The sequence below is a fragment of the Rutidosis leptorrhynchoides genome, chromosome 8, assembly GCF_046630445.1.
Source record: "Rutidosis leptorrhynchoides isolate AG116_Rl617_1_P2 chromosome 8, CSIRO_AGI_Rlap_v1, whole genome shotgun sequence".
Taxonomy (NCBI): Eukaryota; Viridiplantae; Streptophyta; class Magnoliopsida; order Asterales; family Asteraceae; genus Rutidosis; species Rutidosis leptorrhynchoides.
Genome location: NC_092340.1, coordinates 156758126 through 156772684, shown reverse-complemented (window position 1 = coordinate 156772684; position 14559 = coordinate 156758126).

The window sequence follows — 14559 nt, the reverse complement described above, 5'->3', positions numbered from 1 at the left end:
ACGGAACTTAAATAGTTAAACGGAAAAGTAAATGGAAAAAGGCGGGATGTTACATAAATCACAAGAAAAACGACAAAAGATAATACGAGCTCGAAGTTTGAAGAAACGACGATAAAACAACAATAAACGATGGATTTAAACAATTTACATATCAAGATTTCGTTACCCGAATAGAAGTTCAAGTTGAGCAAAGAAAAAAGAGTTCAAATGAAAAGGTCCAAATCGATAAACGTCAACACGGGATCAAAAGAGAATAAACATAAAAATAAAAATAAAAGAATTCTGTTTACTCTTACGCGGATCGTGTACATCTACACGAAACGCTTAGTATTTTGCTCCTACGCGGAACGTGTGGCCTCTACACGAAACGCGTAATGTTAGGCCGAATTTAATCATGAATCACAAATGGGACGGTGGCTTTTGTGTTAAAAATCAATACTTTTAGAAGTGGTACAGCAAAAAGAAGGATATTACAGTGGATACTTTTGATCAACTCTTCAATAAAAAAATACGGAGCACTAGTCTAAAGGATACAAGAGTGAGTACATATACCACATACAGAGACACATAAAAGGACAGACACATTTTCAAGAGATACATACACAATTTATTAGTTACTCTGTAATTTCAAGTACTCCGTATAATTTAGTTCTGTATCAATTTAATTCTCAAGGTTCAAGATTAGGATAGTTTCAAATATTAAGGGTGTATTATTCGTGATTAAGGGTGTTATTGTACGCGTGAATGGTGTTGTTATTGTAATTTTTTTTCTACCGTTTGAAGTTAATGAAAGTGAAGAATTTTTAGTAAGTATATTCTGTTAAAATTATAGTTATTATTATATTTGCATATTTATATTTTTATGTTTACCTTAGTATAATGAGTAGCTAAATTTCCCTAGTGTTTGCTTAGATGTAGAGCCCCTAGTGAAATGGATTGTTAATCATTTGTAAAAATTAAAATGTAACTTGAGTATTTTTAACATTGAGCCTAGTCAAAAGAACCATTATTGTGTAATTAGGTATTTAACTCTTATCACTTAATTTATTAGATTCTAATAACGAAAGTTATTTTTATTTACATAAATTAAGCTTCAACATTAAAAGTGATCTAGATGAATTTATAAATAAACTTCGGTGGTTTGGGTAATATCAATAGTTATATAATAGTGAAATTGTAATAAGGGAAACCGTTATAATTTGGGTATTGGCGAAAGTCAAAACTAGATTAGGTCTCAATTTAAATACTTGGGGAATAGTAGCTATCTAAATAGAATCCGATGAAAATTAGATTTAATTTAGCTAGTCATAACCTTATATTTTTTTCGAAAGAAAAAATATAAAGTTTATTACTAGAACATTTTAAATAGGGCTTAAACTCAAAAACAATCCATGGATCTAGAGGTGACACATTTAAGTAAACACTCCCATTTATATATTGTAAAATTATTATCACTATTATTATTTACGAAGTATTACAGCACTAAAATATAAAAATTTACATCAAAATATTCGAATTTGTACCAGAACTGTTTGTCACATCGTATAACACATACGCGGATCGTGTATGATCACACGAAACTCGTAGAAACAGAATATACGCGGAACGCGTATAAATACGCGAAAAGCGTAAGTAGTAATCTATTACTGTTACGAATTTAGTACATGATATGCGTACGTTTTAAGATATACGCGAAACGCGTATAAATACGCGAAACGCGTAAGTATAAATACGGGAACAGTACGAAATTAGGTTAAAATCTAGGGTTTTGAATATATTATTATTATATTTAAGTTATTAATTTATATTTAGTATTAATTATTATAACACATGTTTTAATCTTACTATTTAGTATTAATTAATATAATTTATAATTAGTAATTAGTTTATAATTAGTTAATTATTCTAATTCCTTTTAATTTCATTAAAACATGTCTTTTAGTTAATTTAAGTTAATTTGTAATTTTATTTTATTGTTTAAAACAAATTCCTAATCATTTTGTTTTATTAAAAATTATTGTTTTATTTATTATCATTTAGTATTAAAATTGTTTTATCACAATTAGAATAATTTCATTTAGTTCATTTTTAAGTTAGTAATTATAAATCTCGTAATTTTGTAATTTTAATTATGAAGTAAATTAGTTAAGTCTCGTTTCCATTATTGTTATTTTATAAATTCCTAATCCAAAACCCCCTTTAAATAAGTTTGACTTCAAAGACTATTAAAAACCATTAAACACTCCATCTCCCTGTGGAACGAACCGGATTTACCTACAAACTAAACTACGCGAATAGGACCAGTTGCCTATATATGTTTGAAACCAACCTAAAATCGTTAAAATACCATATATACAATAAATCAATTCGTGTAATAAAACAACTCAATCCGTTCATAAATAAAGGTATTGTTTCAACGCATCAGCAGGAAATGGCCCTACAATGTCAATAGTCCATTTATTAAACGGCCATGGTGAATTAACAGGAATCATATCATGCCGCGGCATTCAATTCTGCGGAGCATGCCTTTGGCAACTTTTACAGCATTTAACAATTTTTGCTACATCGCGGTATAGGGCTGGCCAAAAGTATCCCATTCGCATAATTTTTACTGCGATAGTTTTGTAGCCTGAATGCAGTGCACAAGTACCATTATGCACTTCTTCTATAATCATTTCTGCCACGATTGGTCCGACACAACGCATCATTGGCCCGCAATATGATTTGCGATATAAGATATCATCTTGGATGATATACATCGGTGCTCGCTCTCTTACTAAACGGGCTTCGCGACCATCATGTGGCAGAATATCACTGCGGATATATTGTAGAATTGGGTCCATCCAATTTTGCTGTTCTTCTGTAACAGATGCAACCATTAAGTCACTATCTATTGATTTACTTGGTAATTCATCAACCCATACTTGTTGTTGAAAGTGCGAGAACGTTAAAGCAGCCAATTTGCTCAACGCATCCGCCTTTTTGTTTTGGCTTCTTGGCACTTGCGCGAGTTCGAAATGCTCAAATCGCACTACCATTTCTTTCAACAACTGCAAGTATTTCTGCATAGAGGGATCATGCACGTCAAAAGATCCATTAAACTGATTCGCTACTAGCTGCGAATCCGTAAATGCACGCAACTTAACAATATTCATTTTTCGCGCAATATTTAAACCTGCAAGCAATGCCTCATACTCTGCCTCATTGTTTGTTACGTCAAAATTAAACCACAGAGCATAAGTATGCTCTTCACCGCTTGAACTTGCCAAAACTAAACCCGCACCTGCACCTTCTGCACACGAAGCACCATCAGTAAATAAATCTCAAGTTTCACCATGTTCAGGTTTTAGTGCGGTTCGCTCGTTAATCACCTCCAACTCTCCAGACAGTTCATCGAGATAATCCGCCATAACTTATCCTTTTTCAGCGCTACGCGGAAGGTAAGATATTTGATAAGCACCTAATTCTACCGCCCATAATGCGAGTCTACCAGATATCTCTGGCTTTGTTAAGACTTGCCTGATTGGTAGATTAGTTAATACATGCACGTGATGCCCTTGAAAATATCTTCGTAGCCTTCGCGTTGTTAAAATGATCGCATACACAAACTTTTCAATCGGCGCATAGTTTATTTCACTCCCCGTAAGAGCTTTACTAACAAAATACACTGGCTTTTGTATTTTGTTCCTTTTCGCGATCAAAACTGAGCCAAAAGCTTCGTTTGCTACTGAGATATAAAGATAAAGAGTTTCGCCATGAACCGGCGCTGTTAGTGTAGGCAAAGTTTTTAACAACTTTTTCATCTCCTGAAACGCAGATTCTGCTTCGCTGGACCAAACAAAATTCTTTTGCTTTAAGCAACCTTTTAAGGTTTTGAAAAATGGCAACTGCCTTTCCGCGACTTTAGACAAGAAGCGCGTTAATACGGCTAGCTTTCCCGTCAAACTTTGCACTTCTTTGACCATTTTCGGCACGGTCATATTTTCTATAGCCGCGATCTTTTTTGGATTAGCTTGAATACCTTGTTCTGTAACAAGATATCCCAAAAATTTCCCTTCCGTTTCGCCAAAACTACATTTTAGCGGATTAAGCTTCATGTTTATTTTTCGCAGTCTGTCAAATGTTTCTCGCATATTGATAAGGCTAAAAAGGAACATATATTTCATAGCATTATCCCCCAAGAAAGACAGGATTTTAGTTGTAATTGTTCCATATTCAAGTAATATTCGTTTATATTTAATAAGTGCGAAGACAAAAGGCGAAAACGAAGAATTGAAGACGGAAAGGTCCAAAATGCTCAAATGTACAAGATACAATTAAAGTGGTTCAAATTATTGATGAAGAACGTCTAAAAATGACAAGAGTACAAGTTGCGGAACGCAAAGTACACGATATAAAATAATACGCGAAGACGTCCGAAAATCCGGAACCGGGACCCGAGCCAAGAAGAAACGCCCGACGCAACGGACCAAAAATATCTAGTCTACTATGCACAAGAATAAAATATAATATATAAATAATTATATTAATTATTTATATATTTATATTTATTTTAAATTATGTCGACGAACAAGAAAACAAAAATGATTGAGCTGGATTCTGGTGGCCATGCGAGTCGCATGGCCAGAAGGCTATTTCCCATGCGAGTCGCATGAGGATCAGAATCAGGCCTGGTCTATAAATTTGCCATTTTTCGTCCGAGTTTAAAAACACACACACAAATACATAATAATACTCTGTAAGAATAATGTAATAAATAAATATATATATATATATATATATATATATATATATATATATATATATAGTATAGATTAGTGTTATATTAGATTAGTTTGGGTTATGTAAAAGTTATTTTTACGGGTTTTTAAAGTCGGAGCTCTGTCCGTGTAACACTACGCGATAAATACTCAATGTAAGTTATGTTATCCTTTTTAAATTAATGTCTCGTACTTAAGTTATTATTATGCTTATTTGAGCTAAAGTAATCATGATGTTGGACTAAATATTAAAGACGGGGTAATTGGGCTTTGTACCATAATTGGGGTTTGGATAAAAGAACGACACTTGTGGAAATTAGACTATGGGCTATTAATGGGCTTTATATTTGTTTAACTAAATGATAGTTTGTTAATTTTAATATAAAGATTTACAATTGGGCGTCCCTATAAATTACCATTTACACTCTATCGGACACGATGGGCGGAGTATTTATATGTACGAATAATCGTTCATTTAACCGGACACGGGAATGGATTAATAGCCACTAGAATAATTAAAACAGGGGTGAAATTACATTCAAGGGTAATTGGTGTAATTGCTAACAAAGTAGTAAAACCTTGGTTTACACGCAGTTGATAACCTGGTGTATTCATTAAACAAAGTATTAAAACCTTGTTACAATTCGAATCCCCAATTAGTTGGAATATTTGACTTCGGGTATAAGGATAATTTGACGAGGACACTCGCACTTTAAATTTATGACCGATGGACTGTTATGGACAAAAACCAGACGGACATATTAAATAATCCAGGACAAAGGACAATTAACCCATGGGCAATAAACTAAAATCAACACGTCAAACATCATGATTACGGAAGTTTAAATAAGCATAATATATTTTATTTCATTTTTTTCTCGTACTTTTATTTATTGTCATTTCAATTATTGTTATTTATTTTATATTGTTATTTAAATATCGTCATTTACTATACGCTTCGCTTAAAATATAAATCGACAAACCGGTCATTAAACGGTAAAACCCCCACTTTTATATATTATTATATATATATTTATATATTTTTGTACAAATATAATTATATAAAAATAAGTGTTTCATAAGCCCGTCTCCCTGTGGAACGAACCGAACTTACTAAAAACTATACTACTCCGCGACTAGGTACACTGCCTATTGTGTTGTAGCAAGGTTTTGGTATATCCATTTTGTAAATATTTAATTAAAACTTGTTAAATTTTGTAGCATTCCGTATTAAAAATATAGTATATTTCGTAACCCCACGCTACGACATCAAGTTTTTGGCGCCGCTACCGGGGAGTCGGCGAAATATTTATATCATTTTTAGAAAAACAATATAAAATCCTAAAAATTAAAAAACTTAAAAAAAAAAATAAAAAAAAAAACGAAAAAAAAAAATATATATATTTTTATATAGTTTTAAGATTTTTATTTATAAAATTATCAAATATTTCTATTTTTAGTTTTATAAAAATATTAAGTTTTTATTTAAATTATATATATATTTTATTTAATATATAAAACAGAAAATATAAATAAATATAAATAATACGGTTGAACCTGTCATTTGACCCCCCTCATTTGAACCGGCTCTGGAGGTCATGCGACTCGCATGACCCTTAGCCTGAACCCCATGCGAGTCGCATGAGGGGTCTGACAGGGCCACATACAACCCTACTTTTGCATTAAATACGGTATATTATTTAATTTTATTATATTTAACCCTAGTTAGTTTATTTGTTTAATATAATTAGTTTTTAGTTTTATTTGTATTTTACTTTTAATTAGTTTTATTAATATATAAATTGATATCTTTAATAAATAATAATATAAAAATTATATTTTTATAAAAATTGTACTTTTTACCATTTTTTTATATATTTTTATATTTTTTATCTTTTTATCGTTTTAGCGTAATTTGTGTATTTTTATTCGTTCGTGCTTAGTTTTAAGTCTAGTTTTTGTCGTAGTTTTAATTTTTATTTCTAGAATTTTTAGGCTTTGCCGTAAAATCCCTTAAGTGTTTATTCCTTAGACTAAGATTTAGGTGCTTTAGAATTTTGCGACGCCGTGTTTCGACGTTTTTCTTTCTTATTTTTATTTTTCGACACTTTTCGACGCGCAATCTATTTCTTTCTATTTTCTCGACACTCTAATTTTTAGGACCTAGAATTTTCTCTATTTCTTATCTAATATCTCAAACGGAAAGAAAAATTATTTAAGTGGTTAAATTAATGGACGTTGACATTTTTCTGGTTCGTAGTAATAGTTGGATTTGTTAGTCGCTAGTTGTGGGCTTCCGATTTAAAGGGTCCTGGCTACCTGCTGCATCTTTTGGCTATTCAAAACGTGGGCAAAAATCAGAAAAGTCTATTAATTGGACAACTTATTTAAGTTTTTCTATTTTTATAACTAATAGGAATTGCGCAAAACTGTAGCTAAAATTTGGCCATCGCAATAAAATGGAAAATTTTGAAAATAAGGCCTTGGAAACTCTTTTTGAACTCCAAAATCAATTAAATCAATACTCTCAAACGAGTGTTGATGACAATTCGGTCAGTCAATCTTGGATCGCGAACGACGAAACAATAACTGGTTGTGAAATCTGTGGAGATTATCACTCAACATGGGAATGTTACTATTACGTTCCTATGGAAAATTACGCACCCACGGAACCTGAATGGAACGATTATGAAGAACACAATTCAAATTGGGATTATTCCCAAGAATATATCCAAACTCAACAACCAGAAGACGAGGAAAATTACGTGTCCGAAAATTCTTTAGATTATATGAGAATCAAACTCGAAGAACTTGATGCTCAAAAGGAACAAATGAGAGAGTTTGTAAACCGGCAAGCTGAAACTCTATCAGATTATACACCTGTTGATCTGAGGAGTATTGTGCAAGAAAATTTCAAATCATCGAATTTTGATGAATTCGAGAGCTCCGAAATCACCAACTATCCCGATGATACTTTTTATTCAGTTTTACCAAATTCACAACATATCGACACATTAGCCTCTACCGACGAAATCATCGATCCACCAATGGATGAAGAAGAAGTAAGGGTGACAAATTGGTACTCTTGGGAAAACGATAACGTTGAAAATTTTACCCCCGAGACCAAAGTGGTGGGACCGATAAGTACCATTAATGAAGAAGAATCTACTTCGATCCCGAAATTCACCATTCCACAACCTTCCAACCCAATATTCTCAATAGACAAATCATCTACCGAAGATGAACTAAGAACTGTAATAGATAATGACACCTCAAATTTTACCCAAATGGGTAATAGAGGTGAAAACTTTGATCCCAAGAATAAACGGAAGGAAATGTTAGGAATTGACCACCCTATAGGAATATGTATGTCAGTATATAACGATCCATTTGACCAAGAACCAGAAAAAAGACATATCCATTTACTAAAAGCTACACTTAAAAAAGAATTAAGTAGTGACGATCAACGGGTGAGTCTAAACTTTAAACCCATTGATATATTATACACCACCCGAGATATAAATAACTGGCTCACTATTTTAATTCGAGGAACTTATTCCACCGACTTCACATATCGTCAGCTAAAGTGTAGGGAAGTCTAACCCCACTTAACGTTAAATTAGGGGTTCGGGTTAGTGCATAACTCGTTAATAAACATGCATGATAACTTAGGGTAAAATACGCATTTTCAAAGATTAGCAAATAGTTCAGAAAAGTAACCATTTTTGAAGAAAAACATGTGTGATAAAACAAGAAGGAATGAACGATGAGGCGCGCCATCTATCATTCGACGAGCTTTGTAAGTACAAACTAGGTATTCTTAATCACTTTTCTACACTAATCACCCTCATGAATTTATAATTATAGTCTGATTTCATGCAAATGAGGGCATTGCATGATCTCAAGTGTGGGGAAGGGTTATAAATTCTCTCGGGTTTACACTTAGTTTATTTGCCAAATTTTGTGAAAATTTGAAAAATTTTCAATTAAATAAAGTCAAAATCATGTTTATATATATTTATGAACGATGAAAACTAGGTGTTAATACCGAAATTATCGTTACCTCGAAAAGGACATAAATTGAGAAACAACCCAAAATGCTTGAATTCATTTAAGAATGGAATAAAGGAGAATAAAAAGGCAAAGAAAGAAACTAAGTGTGGGGAGAATATACCAAGTCATTCAATTAAGAACTATCTATCACATGTTTCTGTAAAGTTATTGCAGGTGTTTTGTTTTGGACTAAATTAACTGTTTTACCCGATTTACTGTAATGAGAGATGGATCTACACGATGAATCAATTCCATCATTAAAAGGAAGTAAAGTCTTCCGAAAAAGACACGCGCTTCTTGATTTAGGTCAAGAAGTTGTCGTCCAGACCAGCTGTAGGTTGACGAAAAATCTAGAAAAGTCATTTCTAAAATCAGCAGGAAATCCACGGACCTCAGCATCAAACAGGGTCGCCAAGTGGTCAGATTTATCCTAACCATGAGAAGGATTTATCTCGTACAATGGGGGGGCACCGTGCAAATTAGCTTGATAAGACTAATGAATCAGATCCCCAGAAAGGATAATCTCCTTAAAGATTAAAAATCAGCTTTTAAGACTGATATTACTCAATCCTTGAGATTGACCTTAAAGATTGAGAATTCAAACTCATGGAATTCAATGATATCTAAACTCGAGCTTGAACGAGAAAATATTTTGATCAAAAATACAAACCGATTTGTTTTCTGAAAATCCATTTTCAATGCGTTCATTACCATTGAACGTTAAATCCTAGGAATTCACCTGGAATTCATTAGGTCACCTGAACCAAATCGGGTGTCAACCGTAAGAACGGTGGTTGCATAGCATGGTCGGAGACAGGACCTTGTGCCAGACCGAAAAATCATAGGATGATCTTTACTATTGCTCCTACCAAGGATAGTACTAGCATCCGACACGTAATTAGACCATGAACAAATGCATGTCACGGGACATTGCCTTAACAGTTTCTTGTTCATCGCTTTCCTTTACAACCGGACGGTAGTTTACCGAAAGGTAATATACGGAACAAGTAAACTGGATGTGTGCTTTCTGATACCGGGATAGCAGTGGATTACACGAACCTAAAAGTTTTTAGCCAAAATATTGATCCACAAATATATTTTGCAACACCGATGGTGGGTCAAATCAGAAAACTTGTCTAGGGTAAAAGCTAGAATGAATTTTCAAAAGATCAAATGTTTTCATAAAGATCCAATTTCCTTAAGGATCTAAATTTTTATAGTCATGTGGGACTGTAAACCGCCTTTCAAATGTGCACTTTTCTTTGGAAACCGAAAGTAAATCGGCTATTTGATTGCAAGTGTCGTTGACCTAAACCCGAGGCAACTGTGGATGACACACCCACCTTTAACCATGGTTCTATCATTACTATCATTGTTTATACCGTTCTATCAAAATCACTGATGTACAAAGTGTGAAGAATAAAGAAGTGATTCGTGTGATGTATTATATTATTTCAAGACTGTATTGCTTGAGGACAAGCAACGTTCAAGTGTGGGGATATTGATAAGGCTAAAAAGGAACATATATTTCATAGCATTATCCCCCAAGAAAGACAGGATTTTAGTTGTAATTGTTCCATATTCAAGTAATATTCGTTTATATTTAATAAGTGCGAAGACAAAAGGCGAAAACGAAGAATTGAAGACGGAAAGGTCCAAAATGCTCAAATGTACAAGATACAATTAAAGTGGTTCAAATTATTGATGAAGAACGTCTAAAAATGACAAGAGTACAAGTTGCGGAACGCAAAGTACACGATATAAAATAATACGCGAAGACGTCCGAAAATCCGGAACCGGGACCCGAGCCAAGAAGAAACGCCTGACGCAACGGACCAAAAATATCTAGTCTACTATGCACAAGAATAAAATATAATATATAAATAATTATATTAATTATTTATATATTTATATTTATTTTAAATTATGTCGACGAACAAGAAAACAAAAATGATTGAGCTGGATTCTGGTGGCCATGCGAGTCGCATGGCCAGAAGGCTATTTCCCATGCGAGTCGCATGAGGATCAGAATCAGGCCTGGTCTACAAATTTGCCATTTTTCGTCCGAGTTTAAAAACACACACACAAATACATAATAATACTCTGTAAGAATAATGTAATAAATATATATATATATATATATATATATATATATATATATATATATATATATATATATATATATATAGTATAGATTAGTGTTATATTATATTAGTTTGAGTTATGTAAAAGTTATTTTTACGGGTTTTTAAAGTCGGAGCTCTGTCCGTGTAACACTACGCGATAAATACTCAATGTAAGTTATGTTATCCTTTTTAAATTAATGTCTCGTACTTAAGTTATTATTATGCTTATTTGAGCCAAAGTAATCATGATGTTGGACTAAATATTAAAGACGGGGTAATTGGGCTTTGTACCATAATTGGGGTTTGGATAAAAGAACGACACTTGTGGAAATTAGACTATGGGCTATTAATGGGCTTTATATTTGTTTAACTAAATGATAGTTTGTTAATTTTAATATAAAGATTTACAATTGGGCGTCCCTATAAATTACCATTTACACTCGATCGGACACGATGGGCGGAGTATTTATATGTACGAATAATCGTTCATTTAACCGGACACGGGAATGGATTAATAGCCACTAGAATAATTAAAATAGGGGTGAAATTACATTCAAGGGTAATTGGTGTAATTGCTAACAAAGTAGTAAAACCTTGGTTTACACGCAGTTGATAACCTGGTGTATTCATTAAACAAAGTATTAAAACCTTGTTACAATTCGAATCCCCAATTAGTTGGAATATTTGACTTCGGGTATAAGGATAATTTGACGAAGACACTCGCACTTTAAATTTATGACCGATGGACTGTTATGGACAAAAACCAGACGGACATATTAAATAATCCAGGACAAAGGACAATTAACCCATGGGCAATAAACTAAAATCAACACGTCAAACATCATGATTACGGAAGTTTAAATAAGCATAATATATTTTATTTCATTTTTTTCTCGTACTTTTATTTATTGTCATTTCAATTATTGTTATTTATTTTATATTGTTATTTAAATATCGTCATTTACTATACGCTTCGCTTAAAATATAAATCGACAAACCGGTCATTAAACGGTAAAACCCCCACTTTTATATATTATTATATATATATTTATATATTTTTGTACAAATATAATTATATAAAAATAAGTGTTTCATAAGCCCGTCTCCCTGTGGAACGAACCGAACTTACTAAAAACTATACTACTCCGCGACTAGGTACACTGCCTATTGTGTTGTAGCAAGGTTTTGGTATATCCATTTTGTAAATATTTAATTAAAACTTGTTAAATTTTGTAGCATTCCGTATTAAAAATATAGCATATTTCGTAACCCCACGCTACGACATCACATATCTTCAATGATTCGCTCTTGCGTCGTGCTTTTGATGACTAAATCATCTACATAAGCTTCAAGATTACGCCCTATTTGTTTATCAAACGCGGTATCAATCAACTGTTGATATGTCGCACCTGCATTGATTAAACCGAAAGGCATCATGATATAGCAATATATGCCTTTGCCCGTATGAAATGCGGTTTTATCTGCGTCTTCTTGCGCCATAGGAATCTGATGATATCCTCTTGCCGCGTCCAAAAAAACATTTATATGGAAAAGTATGTAAAGATTCCACTTTCAGATCAATTTCTGGAAGTGGATAGTTATCCTTGGGGCACGCTTTATTCAAATCATTGTAATCAATACACATTCTCCAAGAACCATCAGGTTTTTTCACCAATACTGGATTCGCAATCCATGATTGGTATTGGACTTCGCGCAAAATTCCGGCTCTTACCTATTTTGTTACTTCTACACACAACCATTTTACGCGATCTGGGGCCATACCCCTTCGCTTTTGCACTACGGGTTTTAGAGCTGGATTCACATTAAGCCTGTGTTCCGCAATATGACGCGGAACACCAGTCATATCGTTTTCGCACCAGGCAAAAACATCCATATACTGGACAAGTAATTGAACAATTTGTTTTCTAGTATCCGCACTAACATTGCGTCCTACTTTGATTTTCTGTTCTGGATATGCGGGATTAATTATTTCCATAGCATCCGCACCATCAACAGGTTCTTGCCCTGTGGTTTTTACGTTAACAGCCGCACAAATAGGCATAATGCTCATTGAACATATTGTGGCAACTCCCTTATATGTTGGAAACTTAATCATGCCATGAATTGTAGACGGGACAATTCCAAATTTACTTATAGCGGTTCTTCCCAGCAGCATGTTATAGCGAGAAGAGGCTCGCATAACATAAAAATATAATCGCGCTTGTCGCACCAAAGCGTCATCATTAACATCAGCTAACTCGATGTTTAATGACAAAACACCTATAGGTAATGAAAATTCTCCTGCAAAACCGGTTAGTGAAACTGCGGTTGTTTGCAGGTTTGTTTTAATACTTTCTGGCAATTGAGCGAAGCATTGTTCGTAAATAATATCAACGCTACTGCCGTTGTCGACATGGACTTTCATGATTGTGATATCAGCTTCCGCGATTTTGCACGATACCATTATCGGCATTTCAGAGAAATCATCGCTCTGCATTTTCGGGAAACTAATTGGCGCAAATTGCCAATTATGATACATTTTAGCGGACTTTCGCTTTTTTCCTCTTTTTTGGGCATTCGCTCGCACAGCGACCACTGCATCACTATTATTTCCAATACTACTCATAATTCTAAGCAATCAAGCAATTCGCCGCCGATTTTAGATGTATGCACCTGCAAATCATCACAACAAAAACACGATTGAAATTAAACCGTCGAATTAATTGTTTTAACGGCATAAAAAAAAATTTCAGTTTAATTCGTAAAACGTGTCCCACGGATGGCGCCAATTGATCAATCCTTAATTAGCGATGTTACTTAATTACGGATTGAGTGCAATAAGAATGTAATGGAGGATGGAATATTTGATGATTATTTTGCGCCCCGATGATCGTCTTTCACTTTAACTATCAAGTGATCAACCACCCCGACCCGGTCTTGATTGTTAATTAGCTTAATTCACCTTTGCGCGGCGTAAAAATCCCTTGGGCAAGATCACAAGTGGAAATTACGAAGGCTTAGGCAAAATGGCAGAGAATCAACAACCTATGAATGAGAGGCCAAACTCTCTATTTATAGTGTTCGAGATAACCGCGATCCGCGGATTGCTTATCCTTCCGCGAAAACTCAGCTGATTGAACCGCAGTCCCCGGTTAGTGCGAAAATACAGCTGCTATGCTTATTTTCAGCGGATACTTCATGACTTTGCATTATAATCCGCATAACTCTGCTCTTGGCTTTTGGCAAATAAAATATACATATACAATGCTATGTATATGATCATCTACCATTCAGGTTTGCCTGAGTGGTTACTGAGTTGCTCAATGAAGCACATCACCCGGGTTCAATTCTTGGCTATGCCAAATTGTTCAAAAAGGGAGTATGACTAGAGAGTGCGCATAATGCGCAATTCACCCGGTACCAGGTCTCGCGCTCGGGGGGCTTGATTACCCGATGTTTTACCTTCTATGGGGGAGCCAATGTGCTCGTTCATAGGAGAGTTTCCTCGCTTACCCAAATACATCCGTTGGACCATTTGTAGTGGTAAGTGGCGTTTTTTATTCGTGTTTCATTCTTTTTGTACTTTTTTTTTTGGTTACAAGAACATGTTTCTTTTTTAG